Source organism: Ammospiza nelsoni, chromosome 10 (genome assembly GCF_027579445.1).
Source record: "Ammospiza nelsoni isolate bAmmNel1 chromosome 10, bAmmNel1.pri, whole genome shotgun sequence".
Taxonomy (NCBI): domain Eukaryota; kingdom Metazoa; phylum Chordata; class Aves; order Passeriformes; family Passerellidae; genus Ammospiza; species Ammospiza nelsoni.
This window is the reverse complement of record NC_080642.1, coordinates 18232319-18246111: the sequence shown is the minus strand read 5'-3', so window position 1 is coordinate 18246111 and position 13793 is coordinate 18232319.

Below are 13793 nucleotides of genomic sequence, written 5' to 3'. Positions count from 1 at the left end.
TGGGGCCTCATACAGGTGTTTCTCTACCAGTTTCTCATTGCCTCACAGTAATTCATAATTTTAAGGATGTCACCTACAATATTGGGTTCTATTTGTATGTGTCATGCTTGCAGAAGGCCTACAGATGGAGAATCTGTGAAATCTTCTCTCTCTTATTTTTGAGTTCTCTACAATTGCACCAGCTTGTCTGGTTAATTGAGATCCAGAGAGCAGCAGCTTATTAAAGTGGATGAAATTGCTGAACAGACAGGTGCTGGCAGAGGTCCAGGTCTGTGCACTCCAGGTCTATTGTATTAAGCTGTCCCTGCAAAGAATTAACTCTCTTTTCAAAATTGGGAAGTGTTTGACATGTGCATATTCCTCCAAGCTGGGTGTATGTTTTGCTCTGTCCATTAAGAAACAGAGGTTTTTCTTTGGAAATTGTAGATGTGTTACCTCACATTGTAGGTGCCAGATGATTTGATGATTAATTATCAATGCATGGAAACATATGTAATTTGAACTGCATCATTTTAAAAAATGTTCTGACTGGAAGTAATGAACTGTAGAGCTATGAGAAGTGCTGTATTTTAAGACAAACACAGGCTATATATTTCTCTCAACACGTCTAGTTGATGGCTTTGAGCTACAGATGATAAGAAAGAAAGGGGGGAGCAAATTCCCTCTGCTAGGCTGTCTGCCTGCCTGTGGCATTTCTAGCAGCCTGTCAGAGGAGAGCAGCTTGCAGAATTTCAGCTCCAAAGGGTCTCTGTCTGGTGTCACTGGTGCCTCTGATGGCTGGTGTCCCCAGCCTGGAAGAGAAGGTTTATCCTCTGGTCCCTGCCAGAGAGAAGTAAGGATGGCTGATTTCCAAAACAGGAACTCTTATGGAGGTTGGAGCTCCAAAATTGTCATCTACACTGTAGGAGAGATTAGGCAGTTATTCTGAAATGAAGGAAAGAGATATTTTTTTAAAATTTTGTTAACCACGGAGTGATTAATATATCTGAGGATCAGAAGATGCTTCCAGAGAGCATTTTGACCTTTCTGGTTTTGTGTAGTCTCCCGAAGGAAGAGCAGCAGCCAGCCATGGTTCAGCCTTACCTGCAGGCACAGATGCAGTCTTGCCCTTCAGTGCCCATTTGGATGGGCTGGTTGCAGTGCTGGTCCCCCAGGCGCATCTGATGCACTGCTGCATCCCTTCCATCCCTGGATGAAACTGGGACCCCCTCCTGTTTCCCCCAATGACATTCCAGCTATCAGAGCCAACCCCAGTGCCTGTGGTGCTTGAGAGAGCAGCTCTGCAGTGACAGCACTGAAACCCCTCAGAACCTTCTAGAAAAATCCCCTCAGGAACACACAGTAATAGGGTGCAGAACAGCTCTGGGGAAATGAAAGACCAGAAACCATTTCTAAAGCAGACATAGGAATGAAACAGGGCAAAACCAGCACACTGCAGGGATCTAGCTGGCATTAAATGGTTGGATAAAATACTGCTTAAAATGGAATAGACAGACAGTGGTTTAGGAGCTTGTGATTCACAGACAAGCAATGAAGTGGAATCTGTGGGTATCAGCAATGGAAAATGTTGCCTCTGTTGATAATATTTAGCAAATATATAGAGTAATTCCATCCTCATCCTGCCCTCAGCAAAACCACATATATAAGTTTAATTTAATGTCAGGCTTTCAGAGATTAGGAATGAAGACTTGTGGGGTTTTTGTACAAATCAAAACCATGCAGAGCTGTCAGGTATCTCCTGATCTCTGTGTGTGTACAAGACTAGATTCTTGACTATGAACTTTACCTTGTTGAGTACACTTTTTATCTTATTAGCTAATGGAATTTCTTTTTCTTCCACCATCTGTTCATATTTAAAAGGTTAAGTTTCATTAATTTGCTTGTAACACAAACCAACCCCTTTGTGGAACTTCCAAACAAACACATTTCTAGCACATACTTTCCTTGCTTAGATAATGAAAGTAAATTAATCTGTGAAATTATTGCTCATAACACATGCAAGGTATGCAAGTGTCCTGTGCTTTTTGCCTGGCTCCATGCACATCCCTGAAATGGTCTTAACAGCAGCAAAAATAGCAGAGGAGCCCTATGCAAAGATCTCATGAGGGACTGAGCCCTGTGGTGCTGTTGAGAGATGCTACATAAACATACACAAGAAATCAGTCTGTATCCCAAAGCTTTGGAAGCTGAACAGCTAATTGGGAAAAAGTGGGCAAGAAGCAAATTAAGCTGTGTTTTAGTATCTAATCACAAATCATTTGATTTGTGATTAGATACTGAAAATGTTACATATTTCATCCATTTACTAAACTAAGCTCTTTGGCAATAACTCAAAACATTTCTTGTTTCGCTGGTATATTTTAGAAGTACAAAAATCTATTTTTATACATATATCCATCATATTGCCTCTGTTTATGGGAGTATTTATGTAATTGTGTCATATTGTTCTGTCATTTATCTATTATCTGATTAACATTACTTGTTGAATTTCAAGACACTCATAAACATTTTCTTTCCTTTTCAAGGATAACTTTAGATTGTCTCTAAAGTTAGCTATTTTGGAATATGTGAGGAGACATGAATGGTGGGCATTACCACTTTTATATATGCCAGCTTATTTTATGATATGGTACCCTTTACTGGCCACACAACTGAGATAGAAAATGCAGTATTTGGAGGAAAAGTCTCAAAAATGGCAAACAAACTTTGCTGCTTTCAGTAGGGAGGGCAGTTATCACGAGAACATGAGCATTAGTTGTTTAGTGAGGTGTTGTCAAAAAAAATCACTGGGCCAGGAAACATTTTTAAATTACTGGAAAACAAGGCTTGGCAATTGCTTTAAAAGTCAATTTGTGCATCTTCAAAAGTCAATTAAAAGCTGAAGTGGAGAATAATTTCTTTAGGCTGGGGTAGATGGGGTAAGCCATCTTGCAGCAGTGTCTGCTTTCCTTCTGCACTGACCTGAGTTGCTCCAGAGCTTTTCCCTTTGGCTGGGGTTGTTATTCTGGAGGCCCATGCTATCCCCAGTCATTCTTTTCTCATAAGATGGAGAAAGCTATTGCAGACTTTCCTGATTCTAGAGGTAAAGGCTTGCAAAGGCTTACTTGGAAGGTTGTGTGACTGTTTGCCAAATTTTTGCACACATGTAATGTGCAAGGTTCACTGTGGCATTTGCAGTGATAGTGTGCAAGAAGTCTCTTCATACATAATGATATTTTAATGATGATGTGTTCTTGGGTTTAAAATGAGTTTGTGGATAAATGCTTCTTAAGCACAAAGCAAAGTCATTATTTACTGGCTCCAGGTGAGTTATAGCTTTTTTAAACATTGGCTTTCTCTTATCAGATCCCTTTGGAATCAAGAGGTGTGGGGAAGGAGAGAGCACTAGCAGGTGATGTCCTGAGGACATGAAGGATTGCTGTCAAGCATTGTTTGGGTCTGCAGGGGAGATATCCAGGGAGGAGAGTAGCAGGAGCAAGATAGGGAAGTGGATTGTTGATATTACAGAACATGGTGATGGAAGAGAGTGCATGGCTTGAATAATAAAATCAAACACTTCCTGGGATGCCAGGTTTCTAAAGTGTGTTTTCTTTCCACAGAGCACTAATATTCACCTATAAATCATTTAAAAATATGTCTATCTGTCTAAACAAACCTGTTATCTGATAAAGAGGTCCTGACTTTGCTTCAATAACAATGCCAACATCATCCTTATTTTCCATAGAACTCTCTCCTTTATGCAATTTTCTCATATGAATGGGAAAAGCTCCCAGTTCCTGTCAATAATGACACTGCTCTGCCCTTAAACTGCCTCTTGACAATAGACATTTTCTGGAGCATATGTGAAATAAAGCAGCATGGAACTCTGTGGGCAGGTGGGCTGCTGTGATTATTGCTCCTGCCCTTTCTTCCACCTAACCTCTCTGTATCATCCCCCTTCATCTGTGGTGACTTCCCCTTGGTTTATCTTTTAGAAAAAGTATATCTATATTCAGCTGTCAGCCCAAGATCACTCTAAATGTCACTTGTTTGCTTTTATGTCCTTGGTCTTGATGGATGTGTCTGAATTCCTCTGAAGGCACGTTGTTAGGTATTTATCTCATTTTGTGGTAGCATTATCTGCTTTAGGTGCAGCACAAGGGGCTGTCCTGGGGCAAGAGGGAGGGAGCCAGGGCATGAGGAGGACAGGAGGGGGAAAGATCTGCATTTCTGTGTGTTTGTCTGACAGGGAGGCTGTGCTGTGCAGCAGGGACCCCGTGCAGCCATTGCAGTCTGTCACAGAGACCTCCATCACAACTGGGCTGCTGCAGGCTTCTGCTTGCTTCTGGTGTCCAGTCCTAATTACACACAGCAGAACCGAGCCTTTGTGAAGTTTACCCATCTCTAGTTTACCCAATGTTCAATATGATGTCTTTTCTCTTTTTTTTTTTCATCTTACCTGACTATTTGCTTCGAAAACAATTCTGCTGCTCCTGGCTTCATTAATATGCATCCAGTGCAATGTAAATGGCTCTCGAGGCCTCCCCTTGGTGGATGATTTAATGTGGCAGTTATGAAAGCTGCTCAGCCTGTGCTCCATTAGCATAATAATGAAGCTTCTGCAGCAGCGTTATCATCCTCAGAGGAAATAGCCTGAGTGGTCACAGCTCCTTTAACAAGTACCACTTTAGGATAAAATGCAAAGGGCTCTGTTTGAAATGCTAGATTGGAATATGCAAAGTGGGAGGGAGTTGTTGGTTGTCTTTGCTGTGCAGGGAGATGGGAGGAAGCAGCTCGTGCCCAGCTGGGAGCAGGAGCTGTGCCAGGCACGGTGCCCCCCTGGCATGGGCTCCCTGGCAGAACAGGACTCGTCCTCTTTGGTTCCAAAGTCAGGAGAATACAGGAACCAGTTTCTCTTTTAATTCTCTGTCTCCTGTACTTTGCCTCTGAGACTGCAACAAGGACTGGCTTATTTCCTCATGCTGGGAAATTCAGAAATCTAAAATGCTGTGGTTCAGGGCTGTATGTTTGGGTTTTCTTTTTTGTGGTTTATTAACTGGTTAGGGATGTATTACAAGGTGGAATAGAAGCTTTTCTCTGTGACTGAAGGAAAAAGATGACTTTCAGGTGAAAACAATAAAAAAATCATAAGTAGCACTCCTCCAATATTAAGGAACTACATTTTGAATAGGAAACAACTGAAAATGCAGAGGTCAAGTTTTAGGGGGTTGACAGACTTGCAAAGAATGAGGATGGTGTTCTCTGCCCTTGCTATGGAGTAAAGTGGATAGAAGGAAGTGGCATTCCTTGTGCAGGGAGCATCTCCCCTGTTTCCTGGGTGCCAAGAATTCAGTGGAGAGTGCTGAAGCACTGCTTGGCTGCATTTATTTCCCTCAGGCTGCTACCCCATGGCAAGAATTGCTTAACAACTGCAGCTTACAACTGAGTTTATTGAGCTGCTAATTTAATTTATTTTTAATATGGTAAACCAGGCCAACAGCCTTCAGAGGTGATTTTACATCTTCCTGTGCAGCTCATAATTTCCAGGGGTAAGACAGTGGCTCAGGCTTCTCAGCTTGATCCATCTTTGCCCTGCCAGGGCCAGGCACGTGATGGATCCAAATTTAATGGATATATTCCTGTACTCAAGAGCAGGCAGGACCTGGGGCTCAGCCCTGAGCTCAGGGGGCTCCTGAACCAACACACAGAGGGTGTGCATGTTATGAACAAAAATTCGGTTAATATTTTTTTGTGAGAAAAGGTTACAAAAAGGCAGCCAGATCACTGTCGCTGCCGAAGTTCTGCGTGTTTTGTTATTGTAATCACGGGTCGTTGTCGTTGATGGTTGTTTTTGTATTAGTAAAAGCCCTGGCTGGGGCGAGTTAATGGCCCTTCTCCTGAGACTGTAACGGGTGGGGACCTTCCCGAGGCTAAGTTGTACCTTTCTCATAGTGAAGACACCTGAGAAGGTGGGGGGGGGGGGTTATGCAAAGTGACTCCAAGACCACAATGCAGCATGGGTCCCCCACTGCACGGAGAAAACCCCAAAAACAACGAGCCAAATAAGAGTTGAGAGACTGGAGTGATGTCTGGATGTGAGGAGCAGGGCGCTGGGCCTGCAGAGATGCGGGAAACCTTCGTCGTTCCTCTCCCTGTTCTTGAGATCCCCCGGGCCAGGACTGGGAGGTCTGGAGACCCGGACCGAACTAACATCTGACGGGGACATCCCTAAAGGCTCCCACGAGGACCGAATTCCCCTAGCTCTGCCCCGGGTGGACAGAGCTGCGCATATCCTCCTCCTCTGAGTCGCCCTGGGAGACGACGGGACGCTGCAGACCCGCCGAGCCGCCCAATCCTGAGCTGATCACTTTTAATAAAGGCATTAAAAAGGAGAAGAAGTCTCCTGGCCCTTGTTTATTTCATGCAGGTAGAGTCAGTCCCGCAGCTGAAATGCAATGAAGCCAAATCAAAATGTCCTGATGCTTCTTCCCTGTTGGATGCAAAAATTTTCCTATTTCCAGGTTTTAAAAAATATGAAGTCATCTGAAAATGTCCTTTCAGTGACCCCTGATCTTTATAGTTCTTTGAAAGCATCCAATAACTTGTTTACCTCTTGCACAAAGATTTTTGATTTGCTACCCAAGGAAGGATGAGGGAGAATAGCACCAGAGATTGGGTTGTTTCACATACCATCCCTAGAATTTGATTTTGTAATTGATTTCTGCAGAGGTTAAATTTTTCTGAAGAATTTCTTTTTGGTAATTTTCAAGGATTAATTTCAAAGAACAGAAGCATATTTTGAAGTATAATGTAATTAACTGATATTGCAGAGGTTAATAAAATTTTAAAATACTATAGTAACTCTAGTTTAAAAAGTAAATGCTTTGAAGACTGAAAAAACCCAAAACATACTAGAGTGTTCCTCAGATAGCTTAATAGCAGGTAGGTAGAAACAGATAAGAAAGGAAAATAACCCAGTCAACAATCCTGCTTGATTCCAAATGTTTTGAATGGTAAACATTACTTTACATGATACATCTGTGTGCTCCTGTATGCTGGTAGAAAATTTGCCTTATTTCCAAGACTGGAATTGCTCTTCATCCCAAAGCTTTCCTTCACTGAATGCCTGAAGGATTGAGAGAATCCATCCCTGCTCTCACTGAGGTGGGAATTCAGTCCCTGTCCTTCAAGAGCTCCCTGGAACAACCAAGTCCATGGATGAGTCCTGTTGTCACTGGAAGTGTGCAGGAAAGGTGATGGGAGAGGGAATGGCTTTGAATGTCCTTAGAATTTATCTCTGCATACCATAAATATTCGTAAATGCTTAGTTTGACTGCAAATGACTAAAACCCAGCTGAAGTATTTGTCCATACCTTGTTTGCACACATTCTCCAGTTACTAAAGTCATGTTGCCTCAGCTTCATCCCAAAGTCTCACATCTCATACCTTGTGGCTCTTCCTGCTATTGCCCTGAGCACATTTTCTGGGGTTTGTGGACTAGTTTTGATTTGCTGACACCAGTCTTACACTGATTATGTTAATCACATGCACTTTGGTGACCTCTTGCTCTTTTTGCCTTTCTTCTTTTACTTGCAGAGGTCCACTGGGAGCACTTAGTCACATCACTTCTTTCCTTTTCCCCTTTGTTCTTTGCCACTTTTTTTTTGCTGTTGAAACATCAGTAAATTTTGACAGTCTAGGGGGTGATCTGTCCTATTTTTGGTTTCCAGGGAATTGGGTTTCATGGTTTGATGGTACTGGCTGGCAACTCTGACCTTGGGATGAGGATGGTTCAATCTTTGTATAATTCCACAGGAGTCAGTTTTAGTATGCATCAGCTGAGAATCAGACATGGCCTTTTCCTGGGCTTTAAGGTTGACTGCCTTTAGTTATTATGCACCTTCACAGGAAGAGAGGAGAAGATGCAGTGAGCCTGACCTAATCCATTCTTCCACATGGGGAGTGGGGACAGAGAGAAAAGTGTTAAATTTTTTTCTTTTGCCCATCAAGGATTCAGGCAGTTGTCAGCAGTGAACTTTTGCCAATCCTGTTGTCCATTCCCTTTATTAATTACAGCACATTCAAAAAGAATTAGGCAAATTAATGGAATAAAAAACCTTTGAGGCTGTCAAAGGCAGTTGGCACTTTACCAAGAAATTGCCTAGCTGTAACTTCAGGAGCTATGGGGTGTCCTGGGAAAACACTGTCCAATTCTCCTGCCCTTCCCTGCTTCCATGCTGGGATACTTGTCAGATGGACAGTCACTGGGACACCTGTGCTGCCCAGGTCATGAGTGAAAATGAATGAGGAATGAATGAGGAATCCTGCTTCTCAGAGGGGCTTTTTCTCTTGAGAGTGGCTCAGGATGCACTGCAAGAGGCTCCCTGAATCCCTGCAGCTCCAGAGTTTTCCAGGAGGTACACAGTGTGCCCCAGCAGATGAGGTTTTGCTGGTATGGCTCACACCAGTTAATGAGAAAGGGTGAAGAACCAAACCTCAGTGAATGGGCATCACTCCCTACTCAGTGTGGCTGTAGTAGAAAAGTTCCAAATGAGGCTTTCTCTGTGCTCTGGCCATCTCCTTGCTGCTGTTATCAGTTTGTACAATGTTTACTTCAGAGCTGCTTCTTTGTTTAGGATTTGTGAACCACTCCTGTAAGATGAACAGCAGGATAGAAAACCTCCAGTAACAACGTGTGCCAATGTTATATTTTCCATAGAGAAATGTGCAATGAAATCTGTTTTTTGTCAGTTGTCTGAGCTGGGCTCTGCTCTGTGGAATGTATTTGACTTGAGTGCTGTGAGCTGGTGTCACTACCTTCTGCTGGAAAGTGCTTTCTTATCCTCTTATTCTACATCCTCTCATCTGCATACAGTCCAGACATTTATGGTTTGCTGTTGTTCTTAGCAATATTAGGGAAAAACCATTTTGCAGCATCTTGAAATGAAAAGCTCTTAAGCCTTAGGTGTAATGGGCACATGGTGCTCCCTGCAAAGTGAACCTCCCAAGTGATAAGGCCTGTCATTTCAGATTGAAGAGAAAATAGCAGGAATCACAAAAGGAATTTGATGGTTTCTATTCCTCCTCCTAAATATAGAGTAGGAGGGCTTTCTGTAAAGTGTTTGAAGTTCTTATTGTCTTAGAGCTGAAGAAACTGGAGTCAATAATCCTGTCAGAGGGACTTTTGCCACTGATTTTGGTGAAGGATGGATTGTCCTGAGGGCCTGTTCAGCAGTGTCATATAGCCTTAACATTTAGCATGTTCCAGAAGGTGATATCTTCCCTCTGATCTCATTGATTTACTCCAAGTGAAGGCCAAGGCCAAGCGTGTCAGGTATTACCATGGACACAAACCTGTGCCAGCACTGACTTGTGACCTTTCAAGCCATGGGATTCTGGCACAGCTTGCAGTGAAGTCACCTGCAGAGGCTTCCCTGGCTTGAAGTGTATTTCCAGGAAAAAAAGAGAGGTGGCATTGATGTCTGTATCTGGGACAGTCATTCAGGCAGGAGGGACAGACACATGACTGACTGTGGGCTTGCTTGTGTAAGTTTATTACTGATCTTTAATCCTACCCAGGTTCAAGTGGACAAAAAGAAGGGTCTTCTAAACTGAATCCCTTGCTACCCACCCAAGGGTGTCTCTGACTTATATATGTCTATTGGTTTTAAGGCATGTTCCAACTTCTAGTAAATAGTTTGGTAACTGTTATTTTCAGGCCTAGCCAGGAGGAGAAATGCATTTTACTTTTTTTTTCTTTTAAATATTAGACTCAAGCTGAAAAAACCCATGCAATGCTGCCTACTTTTAGTAATGCTTCATTTTTATGAAAGGCAATCCTGTGTGGACAGATTGGTGTTTGTTTACATTGTTTAACTGTGCTATGCAACTGGTTTATGTGCTCACAGGTTATCAAACCACGAATTTCTCTTCGTGTTCCTTGCAATAAAAAAGTGATTTTGGACACTGCAGAAATGAAGTGCTACCAGCCTCATTGTATTCTCCTGTGCTTTTCATGGCTGAATGCCTTGCTTCTAATGTGAAGATAAAGAGGACTGTGAAAATTAAAAAGTAGCATTACCAGCTAGAGTTAAACATTCAGGATGAGACATTAAGTTAAACCACATGTGAAATGCAGCTGTTTTTACTGAGGCTTTCATCAGTCTACTGGGAAGATTGGTGGGTTTTAATATGTGGTCTCAAGCAGAGCCAATAGAAATGTGTGGAAAATGTGTGTGAAATCAGTGTGTGTCCATGGGGGGTCTGTGGTGTTGTGTGGAGCATTCTATTTGTGTAAATATAAGTAATGGTGATAATACCTATCTGATCACAAATGCTTTTATTTCCCAGGCATACACAGAATGGACTGATCAGATAAATAGATCTGGTGAATCACAGTAACCTCCACTTACACAATAAATCAGGTCCTGGTTTGTTTTTTTTCCCAGTTGATCAGAACCAGTAGGAAGAGGAATCCATGACCTAAAAATCCTCTGCAGAAAAATATTGAACACCTGAGACATGCTGGTCACAAAACCACTGAAGACTGATGCTTTTGACTCAAACTCTTTAATGCCACTTAACATTTAGGTGCTAAGGATGACTGTGGATCAAAGAGGTGCTGAATTCACAGCTGCTAAAAAAGAAATTGCTGTGCCTGTGAGCAGGGATGAGCAGAGAGATGAAAGCTGATCTGTTAACAGGGTATGCTGTATGAATTCATCCACAGGAGAGGTTAAGGGATGGGAAAATCTGCCACTAGCCATGAGAAGAGTCAGGTTTTCCTTGGCATGGGAGCTGAAGGCACTGGTGATGTTTAGAGGGTTTTGCTGTCAGGACAGTGGCTGGACATGGTGCAGATGTCACAGCCCTAATTAACTCCATGTGCAGCCAGGGCTCTGGGGCCTTGCAGGCAAAGCCTTCACAAAGGTGTGCTAGAGAAAAGCCTTCCTTCCTCTGCCTGTACCAGGAGGGGATGTGCTAAGCCCTTCCCAGCTGGAAATCACTCCTATGCCTTTGTGTACAGTGATAAGCTACCAAATTTGGTAACAACAGTAGAGCAGACCCTGACAGGAAGAGAAGAGATCCAGATTCACTGAAGTTCTGCCCTTGTGTGTGGACATAATAGAATCTGGTAGACATAAAGAACAGGTTTAGAGCAGTTTTTCTCTTAATACAAAGGCAGCTTGGGTAAAGGGAGAGAAATAGGAAACCGAGGGAGGTGGTGAAGCTTTATTAAGTGTGCATTTTTTTAACCTCTGATAAGTGATGAAAGTGATTCAGACTTTATCAGCTCTCTGTAATTTTCAGAAGTGTGAAAGGAGGTAAAAGCAGCAAAGAGGCAAAGGTTGGTTTTGTAATGACAGTCTTAGGGAGCCTGATTTTGTTTGAACACACTTACAACCAAAGAGCAAAAGGAGAAGAGGTCAGGGAACAAAACTCTGTTGACTCCACACAGCAAAGGTTGGAGGGAAGAGCTAAAAGGTAAACACAGCTATGCCTCCAGCAGGAGAAAGTGTGATTTACTGAAAAAGGCAGAGAATTGCAGAGTGCATTCTTGGTTTATGCTTTTACCTCAGCAAATTTTAGGGGAGCAAAACCCTGATGAACTGTTAAATAAAAGAGGAGAAGAGAATGTGAAGTGCATCTGAATTTTTAGTGAAGCACTCTATTATAGTAGCAAATTATTATTCTGTGTAACAGGAGTACCCACACACATATGTTTTGTAGACCCTGGAAATAGTAAAAAGCCCAAATAAAGAAAAATCCACAAACCTATCCTGCCTCTGTTGGAGGGCAAGAATTCCCCTTTGGGTGCAGACACTGTAATAGTTGTCGTAACAGCAGGCCCAAAAGGGGAAAAGATTTCCTTGATGATTTTCAAACACAATCTAGAAATGCAATTAGACCAATGTTAGCACAAGCACATGCTATCACTTTGAGGAAGAGCAGTTTCACCTACTGAAGATCCTTAAATGTGCATTTGATATGTGAAACTTGTTCAGCCTGGCATGAAGGCTTGCCTAAGGGGATGTGCTGTAATACAGCAGCCAGAAGCTTGGAACTCATGTGAAATCTTCACGTTGGCAGCTCTCAAAAGGGGCACAAACAGACTGATGTCTCCTAACTTCAGAAAATCAGCAGCAGCAGTGATGAACAGCATCAAACACAAGCTTTCCATTCCAACAAACATGCTGTGCAAAGACTTAACAAGAACTAAAGAGTTTCCTGCAGGGGGCTTTCTAATTCCCATCAAAGTAATCTCCTGAAGGGTAATGGAAAATGAGGGAAGGTTTATTGCTAACTCTGTTTTTTTTTTTTTTTTTTTTTTTCCCTTCACTCAGTCATGCTTCTGGCAGAAAAATAAGATCAGTTCTAGCAGCTTTCTCTCTGAACCTCACTGCTGGTTATGGCCCGCTTCCCTGATACCTGCAGCATTGGAGCACATGAGCTGCTCCATTTTGTTTTCCTTTCTCTGTCTTTTTTTTTTGTTCTGTGTGGAGTAGTTGTTATTTGTTCATATGGGCCAACAGGAAAAAAAAAAAAGAGGAAAAAGGAAAAAAAAAGTCCAGTGTGATTACATGCAAACTCCTTTTTGGACAAAAAAATCTCTCTTTAGTTCAAAACTCTCTATGGAGATAATTAAACTGAACTAGAACTGTAAATGGAACTTGGTAAATAACTTGACAGAATTAATGCATTGGGTTGTTTGTAGCTTTTCACTTCTCTTACAAATTCTTCTGGGAACAGACTGATTGTTTATCTCAGATGTTTAAATGTGTCTGTTCAGAATCTTCAAGGAAATTTTATGCATTCATCATAAATTCAGTGGACAAATGTTCAGGTTTTCACTGTACACTTGAAAACATTGTGTATTTACATTTTTCAAATGAAAAAACTTGGTTGCTTCAATTCATGTTTCCACTTTTTTTCTGCAATATGAACAGGTAGAGAGCAGGGGGGATTGTCTCCTCCTGGGTGACAAGAGATAGGACTCAAGCTGTGCCAGGGGAGGTTTACATTGGATATTGGGGAAAACTTCTTCACAGGGAGGGTTGTCAGGCACTGGAATGAGCTGCCCAGGGCTGTGGTCAAGCTGCCATTCCTGGAGAGGTTTAAAGATGTGTGGATGTGGCACTTGGGCATGTGGTTTAGAGATGGGCTCAACAGGGCTGGGGGAATGTTTGGACTCAGTGATCTCAGAGGTCTTTTCCAGCTGAAGCCATTATTCTTATATGGTTTATATATCTTCTTATCTCCTGGATCATTCAGGCCTTGACACTGTGAAGTGCATGTCAGGTGAAACTCCTTGGCTGTAATTATAAATGAAGTAGCATAGAGCAGGGAACAATTCATGGGGCAGTAGGAAGTCTAGAGAAGAGGTTTAGGGTCAATTTGGAGACAGTTGTTTAATAAAGCTCCCTAATTTTTAATTGTCTGTAAATTAATATATTAATGGTAGATCAAGAGGTATTGTTACATATCTAAATATTTTGGCTGTTTGGAAATTAAACTTATTCTTCAATTTTGTATTCCAGTGCCAGCAAGAGATCTGCTGTGGTGCTCCTAAAATGATAAATTGATAAAAGTCCTAATAGGAGAAACTCAACAGGAAAAAACCAAAATGAATTAACTTGCCAAGACATGGCTAACATCATTGAGTTTATATATGTTTCATTAAAGCAAGGCTTGACAGCTTTATGAGGAAACAGTGGGGGTTGCAGTGTATGAAGAACCTGTAATACTGCCAAGGCTGATCAGGTCCTGTGCCATACAGCCTATTTAATAGACAAATATTTGTACAATGAAAATGT